Source organism: Anser brachyrhynchus (genome assembly GCF_964034855.1).
Source record: "Anser brachyrhynchus genome assembly, chromosome: 5".
NCBI lineage: Eukaryota > Metazoa > Chordata > Aves > Anseriformes > Anatidae > Anser > Anser brachyrhynchus.
The window spans coordinates 22978275-22999107 of NC_137699.1; the positions used below are offsets into that span (position 1 = coordinate 22978275).

At 38.9% G+C, this 20833-nt stretch overlaps 1 long non-coding RNA gene across 1 annotated transcript in view; it reads left to right on the plus strand.

Annotated features, from left to right (window-relative positions):
• The first annotated feature begins 8170 nt into the window (after positions 1-8170).
• The window catches only part of LOC308196724, a 45491-nt gene continuing 32828 nt past the window's right edge, over positions 8171-20833 (plus strand). Inside the window, exons 1-4 of the long non-coding RNA XR_013952366.1 lie at positions 8171-9615; positions 11561-11594; positions 13551-13680; positions 16222-16343. This is a non-coding gene — a long non-coding RNA (uncharacterized lncRNA). The remainder of the gene's footprint in view (positions 9616-11560; positions 11595-13550; positions 13681-16221; positions 16344-20833) is intronic.

Consider the following 20833-nt stretch of genomic DNA (forward strand, 5'->3'; position numbering starts at 1 on the left):
GGGCGCCGCCTGCAGTCTGCCGGGCGGCCACGAGATGGCGGTGCGCCCCCTCTTACCGCACCGCGCTCCGGCCCCCCCGACCCGGCCCCGGCGACGCCTCGCTGCCCCCCAGCCCTCCCGCACTTCCAAAATTCAGGCGGAACTCAAGCGCAAACACGATTAAACAAAAATACAGTTTCCTTCTGTTGGGTGTGTGATGTTTGTCACTGTGTAGCTGGAACAAAAGGCGGGCGGTGCCAACAGGTATTCGGTGCTCGCGAGGGCAGGGAGGGAGCAGGGCCGCCGACCCGCCGCGTTCGGCTGGGGGTCCCCGGCTGCAGCCCCCCCGGGAGCCGGGAGCCGGGAGCGCGGCGGTGCCCGGCCGGGGGCGCTGCCTTGGCGGCGGGAGCTGCCAGCAGTAAGGCCCCGCGGGGGGGCTGCTGCTCCCGACGCCCTTCCCTCTAGGTCTCCGAGTAGCAAAACGCTCCCCAGAAGTCAGACAGCATCGTTTCAGCCTTTTGGTCCCTTTCGGGACAAGCACAAACTGCAAGCCTTTCAGTCGTAAAGGTTTTACCCAACTTTAGTCGTGCTAAAATCTGAAATTGATTTTTTTTTTTTTTGGTCAGAGGATTACTATTTGAGTGAGTCTGGCAGTGAGTGGACAAAGTTCTCACAAGCTGCCTCGTCAGGCCTGATGATTCAGCCTGGTGCAACAGCAAACTTGTGATTTGTCTCTGAGTGCTTTGCCATATTGTATTCTACGAACGCATGGAAATTAATCCTTAGTGACAACAGCTTGGTAATCATCAACGGGGATGAATGTTCAGAGTTCAATTCCTAACAGCGTTTTTGTATCAAGAAATTTCACCTTCTAGCATCATTTCCTCACCCAGTGCCCTTGAATTGATCTTTTATACTCATTTGTTTCAGCATCGATATTGTTCAGGGTAAAGGCTGTCTGGTAATTAATACATATGCACAATATTTACACAGTGCCTGGCACGCTTACATGCTTTTACATCATAAAGCATTCAGTAACAGTTATAAGTATGACCAATGAGCAAAACCAAAGTAAAACCATTAGTTTCATGTGTTTGTCTTAATGGTGGCCTTTGACTAGTTGTGTTCTTTGAATGTGAAACTCAAGGAACGTGAATATAGTAAAGGATTTCAAATGGCCCTTTCAGTTCTGTTTTATATGGCCTGTGTCTACAAGCAAGCTGTTTACACAAACTCTGGAAATTGGGTAAGTGCTTATATAATGGTTCAGGATCTGGTTTCAAAAAGAGGAATGTCTGATTGGGTGCGTAATATACTGCTGTAAATGGAAGTCATACTAAGGGTGAATGTTGGGAAAAATAACTGTTATGAAAACCCCTTCCATGCCCCCATTTTCCCAGAAGTCCTTGGCTTTTTTAGAAAATGTGAATTTCCAAATGGGACTAAGGTAGTCCTCGGTGGAGGAGCTTGGAAAATAAAAACACTGCCTGTTATTGCATGAGTGTTTCTAGTAGATTAAGTGAAATATGGCTGAGACATTTTGTTCTTTTCTACTTAAACAGGCCGTATGAATTTTGAGAAATAGCACTTGGTATTTCACTCCCATGTATTATCTCTGATGTTCTTTTTCTCAGGGGGTCTAGAGATATTAGGAATTATCTACCCAGCCAATTCATTTCCTTTAGAGCCAAATCATTTATTCTGAATAAACATTCTTGTCCTGGATGTATATGTATACTCCTACATATCCACACACATAATTTTTACAATCGAGCTAGTAAAAGAGGCTAAAGAACATATGCAAACAGCTGAGAGTGGGAGGCATTGATTATTAAATGAAGCAGTTGAGTCCAGAGTACAAGTAATTGTGTAGAAACATCCATTTTTATAAGAGTTGGATGACACACTGAGCTTGGCTTGTGAAAAACATTTTAAAGTCATTTATTTTCTCTCTTTAAAAGATAAACACTTTTGTTCAAGGTTCTGCTTATAATAGGAGGTCTGTTCTACCCTGGGTCCACCACTGATGAATGTTGGTTGTTGTTGAGCTGGCAGCAGAGTAGAGAAGTCTTGATAGAGGTGGGTTTGCTTCGGAGATTTACAGAAGTCTCTTTTTTTTTTTTTTTTCTTTCTTTTAATGAGTGCATGTGCATGATGGTATTGAGAAGCAGGGAACAATTTTAGAGGGAAGACTTTAATCAGTGGTTTTCACCTCAGGAAAAGTTTTTTTTTTTTTTTTTCCCACTTATAATAATAATCTCTGTAATTGCTGGAACAAGATTTCCTGAGTTCAGCCATTACAAATTCCAAAGACTTGGGCTGAGTCTAAGCCTCTTCCCTATGCGTATGCTCTGAGTTGTGGGATGGAGACAGAGTGATTCCTTGCATGTTCCCTGAGCTACAGAGCAGAGTAATGGGGACAGGCAGTAATTTGCAGTACTGGCAAGAGCCCTATTCTCTGCTGTCCCAGAGAAGAGATAATCAACATCTGTCAGATCCCCATCAGGCTTCTGCTGAAGCTGTATATGTCTGCTGAACTTAAGTTATGTTGTGTATAAGAAAAAGCAGCTTTTTGTTCAGGTCCCAAATATGTTCAGTCTCTATCATTGCTGATCAGATTCCCATTCCCTCTTTGTTCCCCTCGGGCTTCTTTTGGGTAACAAGGGGCACTGCCAGTGAACAGGGCACCTGGTCTGCCGTGTGTAATCCAGCGCGTAGTCTCCCATCATGCCTTCAGACTTGCAGCAGGAGCATGAGCTGGAGGGCCTTTCCTCTTCTGATATTTCAATAGGATCAGCCCCGGTCTCCAGTTTCCTTCACAGCAAGCAGCCTTCAGTCTTCTTTGCAACAGCAGGTAATTAACTATCTTGCCACTCACCCTGTTGGAGCATGTTGCTGTGTTCCAGCACTGGAAGTCTTAACCAAAACATAAAAAAGCATAGTCATCTATGAGGAAGATTTAATCTGCTAATGATATTACTTCAGTTCTCAGTAGTGAAGATCAAGCCTTTTTGTATTACAACTGAAATTTTATTTATTTATAATCATTACTTTTCTGTGGTTTAATATGAAAATCATTGCCTCAGGAAAAAAACAAAAACAAAAACAAAAACAACTTTTTTCTTGTTGACTACTAATTTTAAGCAGCACTTCAATGTCTGACAAGGGGGAGTGCTTGATGTTAATTATTTTTTGATGTGAGCATAATCATGTACAAAATTTGCTTTCATGCACAGTCTTCCATGTAAGTTTATGTTTTTGAAATCTGAACCTTAGCAGGGAACAAAATAAACACTTACAGTCTTCAGAGTTATTATAATCTGATTGTCATAGAACAAAATACCTTGTCATCTCCCACTACATGGCTCTTCCATATAACTGTTGATTTGCATCATTTATTCTGTTATACTTCATTGATTATGTTACTTCAAAATTGTTGGTTATTCAGCCTAACAGCCATTCCAACAAGAAAAGGTAAATATGGGATAAACTGTATTTTAGATTCTTACAAACAAAGCCCTCAAAGCTGGAATTCTAAATTCAAACATGTAGTGACATTGATGACCTCTGGGATGAAATAGAACTGGATTCTGGATCAAGGAGGAGGAGTAAATTTGGACTAAAGGAAGAGTTTATATCCACGCTAAGCTGCCACTTAAAACATCTAGATCTGGGGAAATTTTAACAAATTGAATTTGCTCCCTCCACTGGAATAGTTTTGGCACACATATTTTATGGAAGACAGTGTCTAGATATTGATATACAGCTTTCTTACATACAAATGCTTTTAAACTGTATATAATTGTTCTATTTTTAGTAGTAGCTTTCAGAAAGTTATTAGAAATCCTTTAGGAGAAAAGTTTTACGCCAGTGACCTTAAAATTGTTTTCCAGGTAGCTAGTTGTGTTTTCAAGTCATTTGTGCCATGAGTATCTCTTTAGAGATAAGATGTGTTATATAGGAAAAATAAACTTTGTAAGAAAAGAGAGTAACTGATTTACAAAAGCTGTAGACATCCCATTCTTTTGTAAATACAGTGCAGGTCATAATGCTTAGCTTTACTACATTGTTATTCTTTGTGTGTTTTCTCATTTCAAACCTATCAAGAGGATGAATAAGACAGGAGAAGCAGGAGCGGTATCCGCATGTGTGTCATTCAGCCAACATGTGTATACACACACACACACACACATATATATATAAAGTAAATGCTTATAATTTCAAAATGATGAAATGCTACAGAGAAATTATAACCCTACAAGTCATTTACAGCTATTGCAATTCTGGTTAATATGTTCCCGAAGCTTTATTATTTTTTTTTTCCTGGCACAGATGGTAACATCATAACTTCAGATCTCATTCCCAGCCATTGCTGGCTGTTCTTGGGTGTGGGAAGAGGTGATGATTAGCTAAGACAAAACTAGCTGTTCACAACATCTTGTTGGAACTTTGTTGTTATTGGTGATAAAAATGGCTTTGGAATAAACTGAAGACTTTCATAGGAAAATGCCTGTTTCTGTCATTTTTTTTTAAAGTCAGCTGTATGTGCAATTATATAATTGATGTTTCCAGTGCTATATATTTCTTTTGTTTACATGCTTTTACACATTAAGGATATGAGAATGTTTCAAATAGGGAAGACAGCAGGCATTACCATGAGAATTTGTAAACATAACAACGTTCTTTGAGAACATAAAGTGTCTACATTTGTGAAGTTCTTAGATACTATTGTGCCATTTCAGCCTTTCCGTACAGTTCTTTATTTTTTCTATGACACTTTCAATGGATTTTAGTCCACAGAAAGCACATTTGTATCATTTTCCATTCTGTTACTGAAAGGACTATTGTGTTTCAGCCCATTTACAATGTATTCCTGTGCTTAATCACTGAGCTTAATTTAAGAAAGAACACATGAAAACTGGGTATTTCTCATCCTTCCATAATTAATTGCAGTTAGGCGTTTTGCTGCTTCTGCTTTTTAGTCTTATGTGGAATTGGGTAAGGATCTGTTATGCAGGAGAAGGTACAAACATGGGAAGACCAAAAGAGATCACAAGTGGAATAAATCAGAATAGTGGATTTGTCTTGCCAAATGTTGGAATTGATGTCAAACATACTGCTGCGATTGCTTCTAATTCAGCAGGTCAATCTTGTCCATGAAATTTCCTCTACATTTCTCAAATTGTTTCAGCTCTTCAGTGACTTTACAGCATCCTTCCCTGACACCTTGACTGATAAATTTATTACTGGCTGTAAGTGTGTGTTGTGAGGTAAAGCTATCCTCTATGTTTACATTAATCTCATGTTGAAAGGAGAAAAGAGAATAGTTCTGAAAGCTTTGGATCTGGGAACATCAGGAATGTCAGCTAATACCTTTCCAAATTCTCTCTTTTTTTTTTTTTTTTTTTTAGTAGTCCAAAAAAGGTTTTTAAGGTCTTATTTACAGCTAATGCATATAGAAGGACTTGAAAATTAAAAGCAGCTCTGGCATGCTCACTTTCAATTTTTATGTAATTTCAATAGCCTAAGCCTCTGGCTACTCGGCTCTGCATTTCACCGTCTCCTTACCATCTGGAAGAGCTACAGGACTCTGCATTCTGTGCATGTAATCCAGGATGCTTATGACCCCATTTTCCAAGGTTTTTGCAAGCTCTTTCTGTGTAAAAATATCAGCCTCCAAAATGCTTGCTGCAACTGATATTTCCATAAAGGCTGAAGTATAGGAATATAATGGATTTTCCACATCAGCTGACAATTGAAGTGCTTTATAGTGTTTTCTATAGATATTTTTTCCTTTCCCACTTTATCCATGTTTTTCTACTTTGATTCACTGAGTGGCCTCAGCCAACTGTCCTTGCCAGCCTCCTCACCTGAGGCCATCTTGGGTTCTTCCCTTTGGGGAGTTTCTGTGGAATTCCTTTCCCAGCCTGGTCTGGTCCTGTCAATGCAACCAGCTTCCGTTTGCTCTTACATTTGCTCTGTTAGTTCTTTAATTGTTGGGCATTCTGTGTGTTCCCGTGAGAGCCATTACAGGCTGGTTTAGGTGGGTGCAATGTGTGGGATGGAACCCCAAACAGTTCTGGAGGCAAAGACCCTTTCATCTAAGCAGCAGCTTCTGCTTCCAAAGGATAGCAAATCCACAGGATATGTATTAATAGGATTTTTCCATTGTGTCAATAGGATTTTTCCATTCTTAGCCTGTGGAATTCTGATGATTTTTTGTAGGTGTTAGAGCTAGACTGGGTCCAGTTGCTGATGTATCAGCCTCTCAAATTTTCACTACTATGCAATCCACTTTTGCTGGTTCTGTGCTGGATTTCTCAGCTGGCTGGCTTTGATTTAGGCAGTTCAAGTTTCAGGGCATTTTCATGCATGCAGCTTAAAGTGCAGCAGGACTCCTTTACGAGCAGGATACCCCATCATCAAGCTCTGTATATCAAAGCAGCTCTTGGGCCTCTCACTGTAGACCTGAAAGAAATGTGGCTGCCCGTGCAGCATGCTGCGGGTGGGAGTACTGCTGTGCATGTGTAGGTCCCGACAACCTGCAAGAAAGAATGCTACAGACAAACTGTTTAATCATTTTCTCAAAAAAAAAAAAAAAAAAAAAAAAGTGATATGAATGTGATGGAATGATTAGTCTTAAGAATGTTTTGTTCTGGAAACTAAATTTAGAGCTCTTTTAGGATATAGGACTCCCAGATCTGCAATATGTTTTCCAGGAACCCCAAATTCTCTGTAACCTCATTTTGTTATTTATTAGATATGCTCATACGTCAACTATAATTTGGAAGGACAACAAAATTTGCTTATGTGGCTAATACTGGTAATATTTTGACAAGCAGTTGCATTTTTTTACTTCAAATTATTATTTGTAGAAATAAGAGCTTAGTGTCCAGAATCAGTTTTGATGAATTTCCCAAGAGAAGAAATTGTTAGAAAAAAAGGTTTTAAATAGTCAAAGTACCTGTTGACATTTTTAATTGAGGAAATTGAATTCACTTTATTTTATTTTTTATTTTAGTGAATTTATTATTTATTAATATTTAGTGAATTGGCAGTCACTTTTTTTTTTTTTAATCACCAAAATATTCACAAAGATTCTGTCTCTACTATTTATCTCTACAAATAACATTTTACTGTAATGTATTCAGACTGATTTGTCAACCCCATTGCTCGTAACAGACAAGGTTCACTGAAATACGTGTTTGAAATGGTGGTCCTGTTATGCTCCCCTCTACCATGATAGAATGGTAGTGTGAAAGTTCTGATAAAAACTATTTCATATACAGGATATGAGACTAAGAGTTATTCAAATAATATACAGATTTAGCTCTTGGTCCTTTCAGTAAAACTGCTAGCAGAGTGTCAATTAATGGTGTTTGCTCTGGTGTATTATGAGAAGTGAATCTGTGCTAATGGACAGACTGGACCATGGCCAAATCTAGAACACCTTGGAGTTGGCAGAAGTAGCAGTACTTGGTCAATTACCAACATGAACTAGTCTCAAACTAGTTCTGAGCTCCTTATCAACCTGATGGGCTATCTTGCCTGCTTTGTGAAGGTTTTAGACTTATGAGCAGTTTGGCATGAGCTGTGTCTTTTCATTACTTCTGTTTGATTTACATGCTGCCTTTGAAACTGTTAACCAAAGTGATGGCCTTGAGCACCTTGCAGGACTCTTGGGCTTGCTCAGGACCTGAGACCCGAATGTTTAATTTCTGTGAGCAGTACCGGTGGTTCTTAACAGTCCTCCAACCTTGTTTAGCACGAGTTTTCTCTGAGTCCTCTGGAAAGTCTCTAGATTTTCAGATGCAGTTTGACTTTGCACTTTCAGTGAACTGATATTGATATAAAAAGGATATACAACTTTACCCTTTTCATTTTGCTTAAGACTGTGTGTGTTATATCCAAATGCTTGTCCTCTTCATTTCAGTATTTTCCTAAACAGATTTTGTTAATTTACTCTCCCATTTTTTGTTGTGAGGAGCTTTTGAGGAAAACCTTGGTGTTTTTTAGTTTATGTGATTAAAATTCTCAAACGGCTTTCCAGTCAGCTGTTAGTTCTGCAATAAGCTTTAATAAGAAAACAAAAGGTGTTTGATGTCATCTCAGAATGTCACACAGGAGAAGGAGATGTGAACTTGTGATTAGCATCAGGCCTGAGCTTCCAGTGAGTGGTGTGGGAGCTGCTGCTGTTACACATATTGTGCTGCTGCACGAGTGGGAGGAGATGAAACTTCTGCCATTTCTATGGCATCACTCAGCAAGGTGTAAATGAAGTATGAAATAAAAACTCTCAACCCACTCAGTGCACAGACAGAAAAAAGATAGTGCTTTATACTTGCTGCTGTGATAGGCTATTTGCTGTAATATTAACCTTACACAGTGCCAAAATGCTCTCTAAGTTTTACAATCTCAGGTCAAAAGAGAAATGATTTCTTGTTAGTTCTCCTCCTTTTTCTCTCTTTCCACCAACATGCTACTGCACGTCAAAGCTGGTGATGCAGAGCAGGAGTGAGGTGAAAAGACTGACAAGGGGATTTTGTTCTCAGAGAAAGAAATTCTGTAAGTGAATCAGTAGGCGCAATTTGAAATGAACTTCAGGGTAAAATGATAAAACACCACACACTGGATGCAGCTACAGATTTAGAAACATTTGTTGTCTTCATTTTATTGAGCTCAACCGGGTGATTTGGAAGGAAGGAGCCATAGGTGGTAATGTATCTGTGCTATGTTTAAATTCATTAGCACCAGGGAGTCTGTTTGTGTTGCTAGGTAGCTTATTTGGTGTGGTAGCAGTCTTTGGAAGGAAATGCTTTTCAGGCCCAGATTTGCCCCTAGGTCTTGCCCTCATAGCTTAACAAATTGCTACCTAGATCCTTGTGGGATCCCACTCATTATTTTTAAGCCATAAACAAGTCTCCTGGCAGCCTTCTTTTTATTTGGCTGGAAATGTTCAGTTGTTGAAGCCTCTGAGCTAGATCCTAAGCTGGTGTAAATAATGCATCTTCACTGATGTCAATAAAATCAGGCCAGTTTATACCAGCTGAAACTCTGTCCCTTCAGAAGCAAGGCAGCCCCTAATCTCCATGCCATTCACATAGAGGTGAATATTATATTTTCCTTTTCTTTTTTTTTTTTTTTTAAATCTTTGTATGTCCTTTGTAGAACTAAGTGATTTGTGCTGCAGACACTGCCGAGAAATAGAAAGAAGTGAGATGGGTGCTGATTTAAAATGCTGGACACCTGGACCCCTGTCTTGTTCTGCTAGAGACCTCTGCGTGGCACCATTGTTATTTCTCTTTGTGTTCTCATTCTTCCCCTTTTATTTTCCAGTCTTAGAAAAGCATGGGGATAAAGCTGGTAAATATTGCAGTAGATACTGCAGTAACAGGAGCCGCAGTGTAGAGGGGCATCCAGTACCATCACTGCAGAACAAGCATAAACTGAGAAATGGAGCTTCTGAACAGTGACCAAGACCCTGCTCAGCTACTGGACAGCTGCATAAAGGAAGGGTCATACAGGAAGCATCATATATGGACTTGTGTGCAGAGTCGGGTCCCTGCTGATTACACTGAGTAACAAAGTGACATGGATTCATACCAGGGATGAGCTTTCTGTAAGACTGCACAGAAGGTAAGGGGATGCGAGACACCTGGCGCTGCATTCAGGGTGATTCAGCCTATAGAATCAGCTTTGGGAACAGAGGATAAATTCTGGTGGGAGGGGTTTATGTAAATGCCATTCTGATTAAAGCAGGGAGCATGAAGGTAAGAAATTACAGCCTGCTCCGTCTTGCAGTGCTTGCTAGTGATACCATGTCCATAGGGAAATCTTTGTGATAAGAAATGAAAACAGCAAGATTCAAAGAAAGCCAGGCACCTTTGTAAAGACTTGAAGGAAATTGGGTCATTAAAACACTCTTCAGGCTTTCAAGAGGTATGGGGGAGACCAGAATAGTGCATGTGCAATGTCTGTATTAAGTCTTAAGAAGGCCAATAATCCTTTTGGTGCACAGGAGTGAATATCACCCACCTGGAGAAAAGTCTGCAATACAGTCAGGTGAGGACAAAATTGGAAGGCCATTTGAAAGTAGGACAGTAAGGGTCTTAGGCTGGCTGGTAGAACTATATTCCCCATTATGTTCCTTAATGCAATTTATTACTTAATTTGTTGTGCAATTGCTAGAGAGTGAATTTTCTCTATTTCTGCCCTTCAATAAATTCTAAACAAAATAAAGCTTCCTCATGGTTACACATTGAGAGGGTAGTAGAAATAAGGCTTACACTGCTGCAAAGTCAGACACAGGAGCAGTGCGTTAGGTGGGTTAATAAAAATCTCAGCCTAATCAGGTAATAGGTGCCACAATAAAAGTACTTTCCTATAGAATAAAAATGTCTGTGAAAGAATGTTTTAGATACCCCATATAGGATCAATATAGGGCAGGACTTAGATTTATCATGTCTGTATCTGTTTGGTCACAAAAGTATTGCACTGTAATATGTAAGTTCTGGTCAGATGCACATTTATAAAATAATGCTACATTGTTCTTGTAAGCAAGTTCAAAACCTAAACATATCATTTGCATAAGGATGAGTCCTTGATGATCTTACTCTTTATTTATAGTTTGCAAATGAATGCTTACAAAACCAAGAGATATACATTCACTCACTACTAATTTATAGCCATGTTACTTCAGAATTGTCTCTGAAATTATTACATGCAAGTTAAATTCAAACTATTCATTTACACCACTGCTGACAAACAGCATTCTGATTTTTTTCTAGGGAAAAGAATGGATAATAAAGAGAATCTGTAGGAAAGCTTTTTAAAAACTTAATTTTATAATATTTATTGTTGCTTTTACTATATTTATTTATTTACTTTGTTTCTGAAAGAAATAAAACAGGTGATAGAAACCAAACAAAACCACAGAGGATTCTGGGTCATTTAAGTAAGTGAACTACCAGCTAGCAAATGCAGTTTAATGTAGAAAAATGTTAAACAATTCATCTGGGAGGAAGGAATCAGTCTAAGAAATATGTACTAAATACGTAGTCATCCAGCATACTGATTAGGAAAGAGGTAGAATAGTGATGGAGAAATGACTGAAAACATGAGTTCCAGTGCACTGTAGCATTAAGAATTTTGAACAATATATTAAAGAAGAGAAGGCTGCATACCCATAATAGAGGATGAATTGAAATTTCATTTAAAACAGGATTACAGTTCCTCAGATTTTTTTCCTCAGTGGTTGAAGAATAAGGAAAATAGTTACTCGTAGCACTTTTCATATTAATGAAACATTCCCTGCAACTTTTGCAAAGAAACAACTGCTTCTAGAGAGTCTGCTCTCATCAAAGACACTGTTCCAGTTAGAAAACAAATACCAAACCAGAAATTTCAAGCTGTGCAGATGCACGTGTGTGCAAACATGCACCAATGGGTATTGATATTTTAGGCTTATTCTCCTATGAAACTGCAGCGTAATGCAAGGAGTGCTGCATTGAGTGGTTAACTGCCATATATCCAAATTAATGACCAGAATGATAAAGAAATAATTTCTGCTTTTCGTTCTCAGAGTCTGCCCTGCAGCTTCTTCACAGGGACCAGAGGTAAGTGGGAAGGCAGGCTGGATGGCAGGGGCTGTGCATTCAGCTTGCAGGCACGTTAGGGTAATGAGTTTTTCCTGAGTATCAGGTGTTTTCAGATGTGTGTAATTATTGGCAGTACTGCAGAAAATGCTCTACTGATGCTGTGTGGGTATAGCTATTCACATGCCATGCTCCCTTGCTCAGGCTCTTATCAAGCAAAATATTTTTTTCCATGATTCCAGCATGGCCATCTGTATCGACAAGACTCCTATATTCCTATTTAAATCCTTCTATGCTGTCTCAAGCCCTTTTTTTTCTATTGGGCTGGGCTATACAATCAACAGCTAGAAAAGCGTGATGCATCAGTGCTGAGTGGCCTGTGTGTTTGTATGTGCCTGTGCAGGGCTGCGTGGTTCTGCAGGGAGGGAAGCAGGGCCATGGCACTGCTGCAAAGCTCACACCCAGGGCTCTGAAAAATATCCTGTGGCCAACAGACACGTGGCGATTTCAGTGGTGCTGTACTCACTGTCTGCCTGGCAGGGCGTCAGGGGCTCTGCCCAGAGCTGGCAGGATGGAGTATGTGCCTGTGTCGGCTGCTTCTGTTTGCAGTTCAGTGTTTTAGCACTATCCTCATTTACACGGACAATTTAACCTCTTAGACAGGGAACAGGCATCCTTTCCTTTCTGTCAGCATGACTAGAAAGACACTATGCCCAAATGAAGGGTGAGCCGAGCAGTCATGAGTAGGAATATCTCACACTGGAGCCTGATGTAATAGGTGTTTTATGCATCACTGCGTGAGAATGGGAGGTTACCTGGCAGCTGCAGTGGTAGGGCCGAACGCTCTGTGGCATGCAGTCCACCAGTTGTCAAAAGCTGCACTGCTGCAGCAAGAATGCCAAAGAGATGCAGAAACATGCAAGGCATCCATGCTCTGCCATGCAGACATAGCACATCCTCAGGCTGTCTGTGCAGTCCTGCTTCCCAGCCAGTTCTCTGACAAAAAGCCCACTATCTTGCCGTTCAGAAGAATCGCATTTTGGTGGAGTTGTATGATGTGGTCCATACGTGTGTCAGAATCTCTATAATATTATTCCATTGTCATTTATCCTTATCCCTGAAATGGCAGAACTTTGCATTATGCAGATGCCACTTAACATCTATCACAGCAACTCCCTGCACAGCTAGACTGCAACAGGTGACCAAATAGTTCGGCTTCGTTTTCAAATAAATGCTTATTTATGCAAATGTATGCTTTGAATATGCTTATGAAGAGCGGGCTGAAGAAAAATATCCTTTGCTTTAAAGAAAGAGCAACTGCGGGGATCCTCACTGAAATCCCCTTTGCTTGACTTTAGGTAGAGGCCAGAGACCAGTAGATGGCAATCTCCGTCTGTCACAGAAGAGCAGGGTTTTAATGCAGGGGCTCTTGTGTGCATCTTCCCTTTGCTTATTACAGTTTACTTGAAGGTCAAAACGACCTGAAAATCGTAGGCAGCCTTTGTTAGGCTCAGAATGTCAGAATCTGGAAAAGCACAGCTGAAGTTCTGCATTATGCAAATCCCAGCTAGCTGGATCTGTAAAAAGGAAGCTAACCTAATGGCATGAATTTGTGCTAATCTTTTTCATTTTTAAGTAGAAGACAGAGAGTTATTTTACAGCATTGTTGTGCTTTTCCTCCTGTGGGCTGCTAATCTTTTAATGCACCCTTTAGAAAAAAGAAAATGGCTGTTTTCTCTGCACCCCACATTTTTTTCCCCCCGTGTTTAAAATCAGAAGAAATAACGTGATCTTCAGCTGACTTAAAAAGGAGTCAAGACACAAAAGAAAAGCATTTACCTGCTATAGTGACAAATCTGCCATGCTAGAGTAATGTGTCCAAGCAGCAATGTGATAGTCTAGTTTAGCATTTGAAATAGAAAATGGATGGTATTAAAGCTATCACTGTGTAATTTTTATACATTTTTTTTATTGCAGAACAGAAGATTAATGCTGCTAATTTCAGTTATGTGAAAACTGTGAGCTGATAAAGGACCTGGATGTTTTTCTAAAGCAAATATTAATAGCAGAAAAAGGAATATTCCTATCCTGTGGTGGAAATAATTGTGTCAGTAATCTCACCATGCTGCTTTAAATGAGTTTGCATCATTTCATGCAGTATCATACTGCAGACATTTGATCATCTATAACATGATGATGGAATGATGAAAAAGAAGGCTAAATTAATATCCTAGATACAGTGACACTGGTAACAATATAGGAAGGTTTTACTGGGAATGCAGGATTTTCTGTACCATCCTTAAATGCAATTCTTGCACTGCTTTCCCTCTGCTGGCCTCTGATAGTGGATTGCATTCCTGATGCACCCTTTATGTTACATGCTAGTAGTTAGCTGAGTAGCACAGAACATACCTTTACGAGTAACATTCATTAGGGAGAGGAATTAACTGCAAACTGGATCTGTCCGGTGTCCTATAGGATAAAAGATGAGTAGAGAACTACTATGCTAGCTATGCAAAACCTGAATGCTCTCAGTGTGGAGCAGGAGACCTGGAGGTCCATGTGAACATGTAGCTCAAAGTAGCTAAGTTAAGGAGAGATGCCCTAACATGAGTATTGGGGGCAAGACAGATTCTTGCACTTTGTTTCACCCTAATGAAAGGATTTTTATCTGATGATGCAGATGTGGTATGATCTATGAGAGGTAAGACACAAAAGCTTTGTGAGAAACCTTGACTATAACCAGACACTAAGGCATGCGTAGCCTATTCCAACTTACAGGTACTCCATTTTATAGGTCAATTTTTCTTTTAAAAGAAAAATTTTCTTTTAAAAGAAAAGAAAAGGGAGAAGAATCCAAGCAGTGCTCATAGCAACACTGTTTTGAGTGAATGATAAATGATGGACATGCCATAGTAGAAGAAAAACCTCTTATATTAGGAGAGGTGAAAAGAAAATAAATAAGCATGTTTATGGGTAGAAGGCACTGATTTATGAGAAAAGATTATAAAAATGAATTTTTGACATGATAACTTCTACAAGTGGTTGAGTACATGCAAATATGTTTTGGGAAATGTGGGCTCAATTACAAGCACAACAGAAACTGCTGGAATTGTTTTTCGTGATAGAAAAGACTATCTTTTGTAATTACACTAAATAAGGAAAACTCAGATAAAAATCTTTGCTGCAAGAACATTTATGTTGTAAAGCAACTTCCCAAAGAAATAATATGCATCCACTGCTTGAAACAGCTAAAAGTTCATTAAATAATATCAAATGGGAATATATAAACATTTTCCTTCTCTAACACACATGATTAAAGGACAAAAAAAGTAGAAATGCTACATGCAATTTCTTCTTCTCAGTGGGCTGAGTGCATGTTTACACTACAGTGGCAGAGGGAGAGAAGTGTTTTCAGTGCCTACAGCAGAAGCCTGTTCAGGTGCCTACACTCAGCACCTCAGTTGCACTTGTCCCTGGTGAAGGACAGGGTACATCTAAGTGGTTAATCAAAGGTGCCCATGAAAGGCAGCAGCTAGGTTTTACTTAAATGTTCCCAATCACTCTTTAGAAGCACTTGTTTTTTGTTTGTTTGTTTGTTTCACTGGTTATATGGGGAACCTGCACACCTTTGAGGCCTGGGTTAAAGGCTTAAAGCTATAGGTAGCACCTCAATGTCTTTCTGAATGCACGCGTTTTTGAAATATTTGACCTTATCTCCATAGACAGTTACCTACTTTTATTTTATTCAAAGTCAGCAAACAAGAATATAATTCAAAATTCTTTTTCCTCAGCTGTTGGGGTGATTTTACACCACATTATGTTCATGCAAATAACTACAGAAGGTGCAAAGATTAAAAAAAAAAAGTTTGTCTTATTTTCTTCTGCAATTGTGAATCTTTTAAAAGCAGTAGTCTGTGTTCTTTTTTCCACTTCTGGTAATCAGGGACAGAGAATGCCAGGGCTCCCATACTGGTCTCAAGGCTGACACTGGACCTAGCAGCTGCAAAGGTTTCCATCAGCTGTCCTTGTTTCCAAATTTTTGAAATGCTACCAAAAACAAAACTTCTCTTTTCTGACAAAGAACTAGGGATGGCACTGCATGTCTTTCTGGTATGCTAATCATTTTTGGATTTCAGCACACAGCGATAAAAATTTGCCCAGCAGGATAAAACTAGTCCATGGATTGTTTCATTCCATCAGCCCTGCCATGCATGCTGCGACATAAATGTTACCAGAGTAGTTTTGGTGGGATTTTCTTTGCTAGAACATTAGGTCTGGAACAAAGTATTTCCAACTGTTATCATTGACATTTGTAGAAGAATTCTCAGACCTGCAGTTCCTCTTGGTTCTGTATCAAAAACATGTTTTATGGGATTACCATTCAGTTAGGGATATTTTGGTGCAGCAAAATAAGCTAAATTGGTTAGGTGGCATTGCTTTACTGCAGATTTTTTTTAAGCTTAAATATCTGCTGAAAGGAGGATGAAAGGATTTTAATGAAGTATAGCAGGTAATAGCTACCATGCAAATTCAGTAGTGTTAAGAATGTGTTCCTGAATTTTAGTTATCATCCATACTTTGTACCCAGAAGGAAATTATTCTGAATTGATGTTTTTTTCTTGTTTTTACTCATATTCCTTTTAAGTCCTTTACCAGCAGAGACCTAGTCTAATCAGCAGCACTGCTTCCAGTGAGAACCGAACTCTCAGAAACCATCACATTATTCTCAAAATCTTGTTTCATGGGCAACAAGAAAGTTCACCTAAGGTATACATACGCTTACATGTATATATCCAAACATTTTTTGTTAGATAACTGAAATTTATGAGTCTAATAGTTATTAACCCAGAACTAATTATTACAGAAAAGGAAGGAATAATAAGACAGTACAAATTGCTGTTATACATGTAGTCAGTTTCTAGCCCTTATCCTGATATTATACTCACCTTATCTCTGCTCCTCTGGGTCCTAATGTCAGCATTTTCATTCTGGTTGGGTGTGTTGTAATAAGTTGTCAGCACCATAGCCCTTCACTGAAAGAAATATGATACTTGCGTTGATTTCTTCGCTCTGTGATACTTGCGTTGATTTCTTTGCTCTAGGATCCACATGGGGTTCTTTCTATATGCTTGCTAACACGCTTTTACCTCTTGCTCTTTTTTTTTTTTTTTTTTTTTTTGGTCCAAAGGTCAGTGTTGCATCAAAATTTGCTACATATGGTGCATTTTACATACTTCAGATAGTACTTCTTTGTTCTTTGTGTTACCACTAAGCTCAGTTTTGGCCATCTCCAGGTCTGCATTTCATAATGGACTGTTGAGGTGTTGTTTACAGTTGTGGGGCCTCCAGTGCCAGTCTGTGCCCCATCTTTTATCATCCCGTGCCTGTGTTCCTCTGTATCTAAACCTACCTCTTCAGCCCTTAGGACCCCTATTTACATATTAGGCTTGTATTTGCTACGCTACATTATTATGCTAGGCTTGTAAAAACTATGGTGATACTAGGCAAATATAAACAAAAGTAAAAAATTACCCACAGACATCTCAACAACTAAAAAAAATTGCTGTTACAGCTAAACCAAGTAAAATGAAGTTGCTGGCAAGTCAAGGAAGTTCAGACAAAGCAGGCCTTGCAAACTTCAGCCCTAAGGCCTTGAAAATTCAGTACAAATCTTATAGCTTGCTACCAGCCATGAGAATAATGCATTACAAAGCTGTATGATGATAGAACAGGTGGCACTGAGCAGATTCCTTGCTCTGATATCCCCTAATGTTGGGGCTGCAGTCTTTTTATATGATTTGTTTAAACCAACTTTCTGACAGAAGACTGTACAACTTATGAGCTGTTGCACTCAGAACTTAAAAAATACAGGAAATAGTGTTGTGGCAGGATGACAATGATAAAAAATGTCTTCACACAGCGCGTTCACACTCCACAGGACAACTGGATGGTGTTTTCCTGTTCAGTGATGGGGAAGAGACATTCACAGCATGTATGGGAGATGAAGTCTATGACTACCCAATCACAAGGGAAAATAGTAGAAATAAAGCTGGAATCTTCCACTTGGGGAAATAAAAATCATTTGCAATGACCAGTAATTCTGTGCAGTTTAATTTGCAGTGGATATGCACAGGTATCTGTGTGAATGAAGTGATTCTTGTTTTGATCTGGCAGTATTCTGATTTTTAATTTGTGTCCTCATAAAGTCTGGTCCTCATGATTTACTTGCTCTCAGATTAGGACCTGTAGGGAAGGATAATGAGGTCATATGTTATCTTTGCACTATGAGAAAAGAAAGTTGGAGTGGAAAGCAAGGAAGGGAGACTCATGGCTCTATAAGCTTGTCTATGCTGGACCAGGGAGACCTTAATTCTGATTCTTGCTCCCAGCACAGCTGTTTTATTTTGCACTGAAAATGTACCTATATTACACTGCAGAAACATGCATTGTCTTCCTTTTTTTTTTTTTTCTTTTTTTTTTCCCCCACCACCATCATACATTTTTATCTGCTTCTGGCACAGCTTCAGTAATGAGGAGTAGGGGACTATCTGTGTTTTCTCAAAGGTGAACTCCATAATCTAGAAGTTGAGTGTTTCTGTGGAAGGTGAGAAATATGGTCATAAGACTTTTCCCCAGGGCTCACAGAAGCAATGGACCCATCCTTCCCCTCTGAACAAGCTCTCTGACTACAACATTATTATTTTGTAAAAGTTGATATAATTCCCAGCTGCATTTTAAAGGAAACCCCAAATAATCCTGATAGCTGCATTTTTTCTGGAGTTAGGAAATGCCAGGAAAGCTCTTGGAACACACATAAGATAAGACCTTTTAGAGGACTTAACTGAAAGAAACATGATTACTGATCATAAGTGGATGTATGTGTGCTGGTGAAATTGGAGCAATTTTGTTCCCAGCTAGAAGTGTACTTCTTGGCATCTAAAGAAATTTAAACTCAAAATAACTTGATGTTTTGGCAGCAAATGAGCATTTTTTTAAGACTAAAATCTCAAAGAAGTCTGAGTTTACATGATAATGTCCCACTCTGCAAAGCCCCTAGTAACCTTAAAGAAACCTTGCTATATCACATATTGATAACAGAAACAGACTTTTACAAGCAACCAGGCAAAAGCAAAATATCAAACTAGATGCCTCCTTGCAATTTTTCTTCCCTGTTATGGGCAGAGTAACACGTAGAAAGGGAAAAGAATTAGAGTAAAACAGTCTGTTCTAGCAAAGAGTGTACTGGCTGCAGTGCGTCCCACTGCATTGCAGGTTACCCAAAGGGAAGCACATACAAGTTCCTCAGGCAAAAATTCATCCATTAAACTCTTTTGAGGGGAAAGGGTAGCAGCAGTTGGTGAGGGCAGTACAGGAAAGGGCAAATGCAGACTGTACTAAGAAGAAACTATAAAGGGTAGAGAACATATTTTTAAAATTTTATTATTTTTTATGAAACTTGAAAACAAGCCTTTAAAAAGCGTCTTTTTAAATATAAGATCACTCTGCTGAAAGTGAGCAGGTATGGATCTGTCTCTAAATATTGCTCTGCTTCACATATGAAATGCTCAAACAAAGCTAAAAAGATGACTCCAGGTAGGCCTCTAAGTCAGAGACAACAAAATGGTGAAGGTCCACAATACTTAAAAATGGGTAGGTGCATTCTGTACTACACCAGTATATCTCAGGATGAAGGAAACATACTCATATGTTACATTGTACGGCTGCATTGTGTTTTGGAATTCCTTTTCATGCCTCTCAAACCCACCTCTCTCTTCTCTTTCAACTAACTGCTAAATGTTGTGTTAGACCATGTTGTGGGTATTGTGAAGTGTGTTATCTGCAGAAGAGCAACTTTTTGTTACCTTGCTTAACTGTCACTGCTACATCCATGAGTTGAAATAATAATTCAAGCACAGCTATTATTTATGTAATCCCACTATATTGCCATTTCCTCAAAACAAAAGTATTATATATATATATGCATGCACACATAAATTTGATTTTCACTATTTTACCTGAAAACGATCCAGAGTGGCTCAGGTCTTCATACAATGAAATATACATCTTTTGGGTGCTGGATTTGTAAGGCTATTTGTAGACATTAAAATTAAGATTCTTGATAGTATTCAATTAGATACTTTTTTGGGTAAATGTCACACATATTTGCCTTTTTTGGCTGGTAAACTTTTGTAAATCTGCCCCTTGGTTTATTATCTGAAACGCATCATCACTTAATACAGGTAAGATATTTCTGAAATTTCACCTTATATTTTGGACTCTCACATCACTGCTTTCCCTTTGGGTTACATGTAAGAAGGCAAAGAAGTAAGAATTACTGAAGTGTCTTTGGAAGAACAGCAGGACAGTGAATCAGAGAGATTAGAAACAGAGAAAAAAGTCCTTTGGGTCATCTGGTCTGACCTTTGCATTCTGCGGAATTTACTCATATATCATACTTACTAACCTCTTAATCTAACCTTTTGTTTGACTTTTTAGTTCTAAGTTGGTGAAGTTGTGACATGCAGCTACTTTCAGCTCAAATTTAAGTAGGAAGAAATAGGTATGGAAAAGAGTACAGAAGTTTGCAACTTAAATGCTTAGCAGTTCACACTTAAAATGCTGTTGTAGACATTTGTTTTTGATTAGTGATACCAAAGTTATAAAAAAATTTAAAAACACAAGGATAGTACTGTGGATGAAGTATCCCCAGATATATTCTTTGTTGTTACAGACCTCCCATAGGATCTCAGAACTGATCGAGATTCTTGAAAAATGATAGTAGTATAGCATAGAGATGACAAGGTACATGTGGCATAACAAATCTCTCTCTGGCATAAAAGGGAGTTGCTGTAATTTTTTCTAGGTCTTAGGTCATCATCAGATTCTATGTTATTCCTATTGTTGACTGACAGTAGTACTTCTGGATATTTCTATTTTCTCCATGAACAAAAGTAGGAAGGGGGGCTAGGGATCATTAAAAACAAGGATATCCGGACTTTTATTGTTAAGAATATTTTTTTAATATCTCAGTTAAGCATTTTTTTCCTTAGGTACAGATGTCTTTTTTGTCATCTTTGGATAACGTGATTTACAGGTTTAAGGCAAGAAAGGTATTGTGATGGTCTCTTAGTCTGACCTCATGAGTAGACAACAGAATTCCATCCAGAGATGGAATTCCTTTCCTTCATTCATTCTGAAAAGCTTGAAAATATTTGCAGATTGTGATCTTGCCTTTCTTGACCTTTCTTGACCTTTAC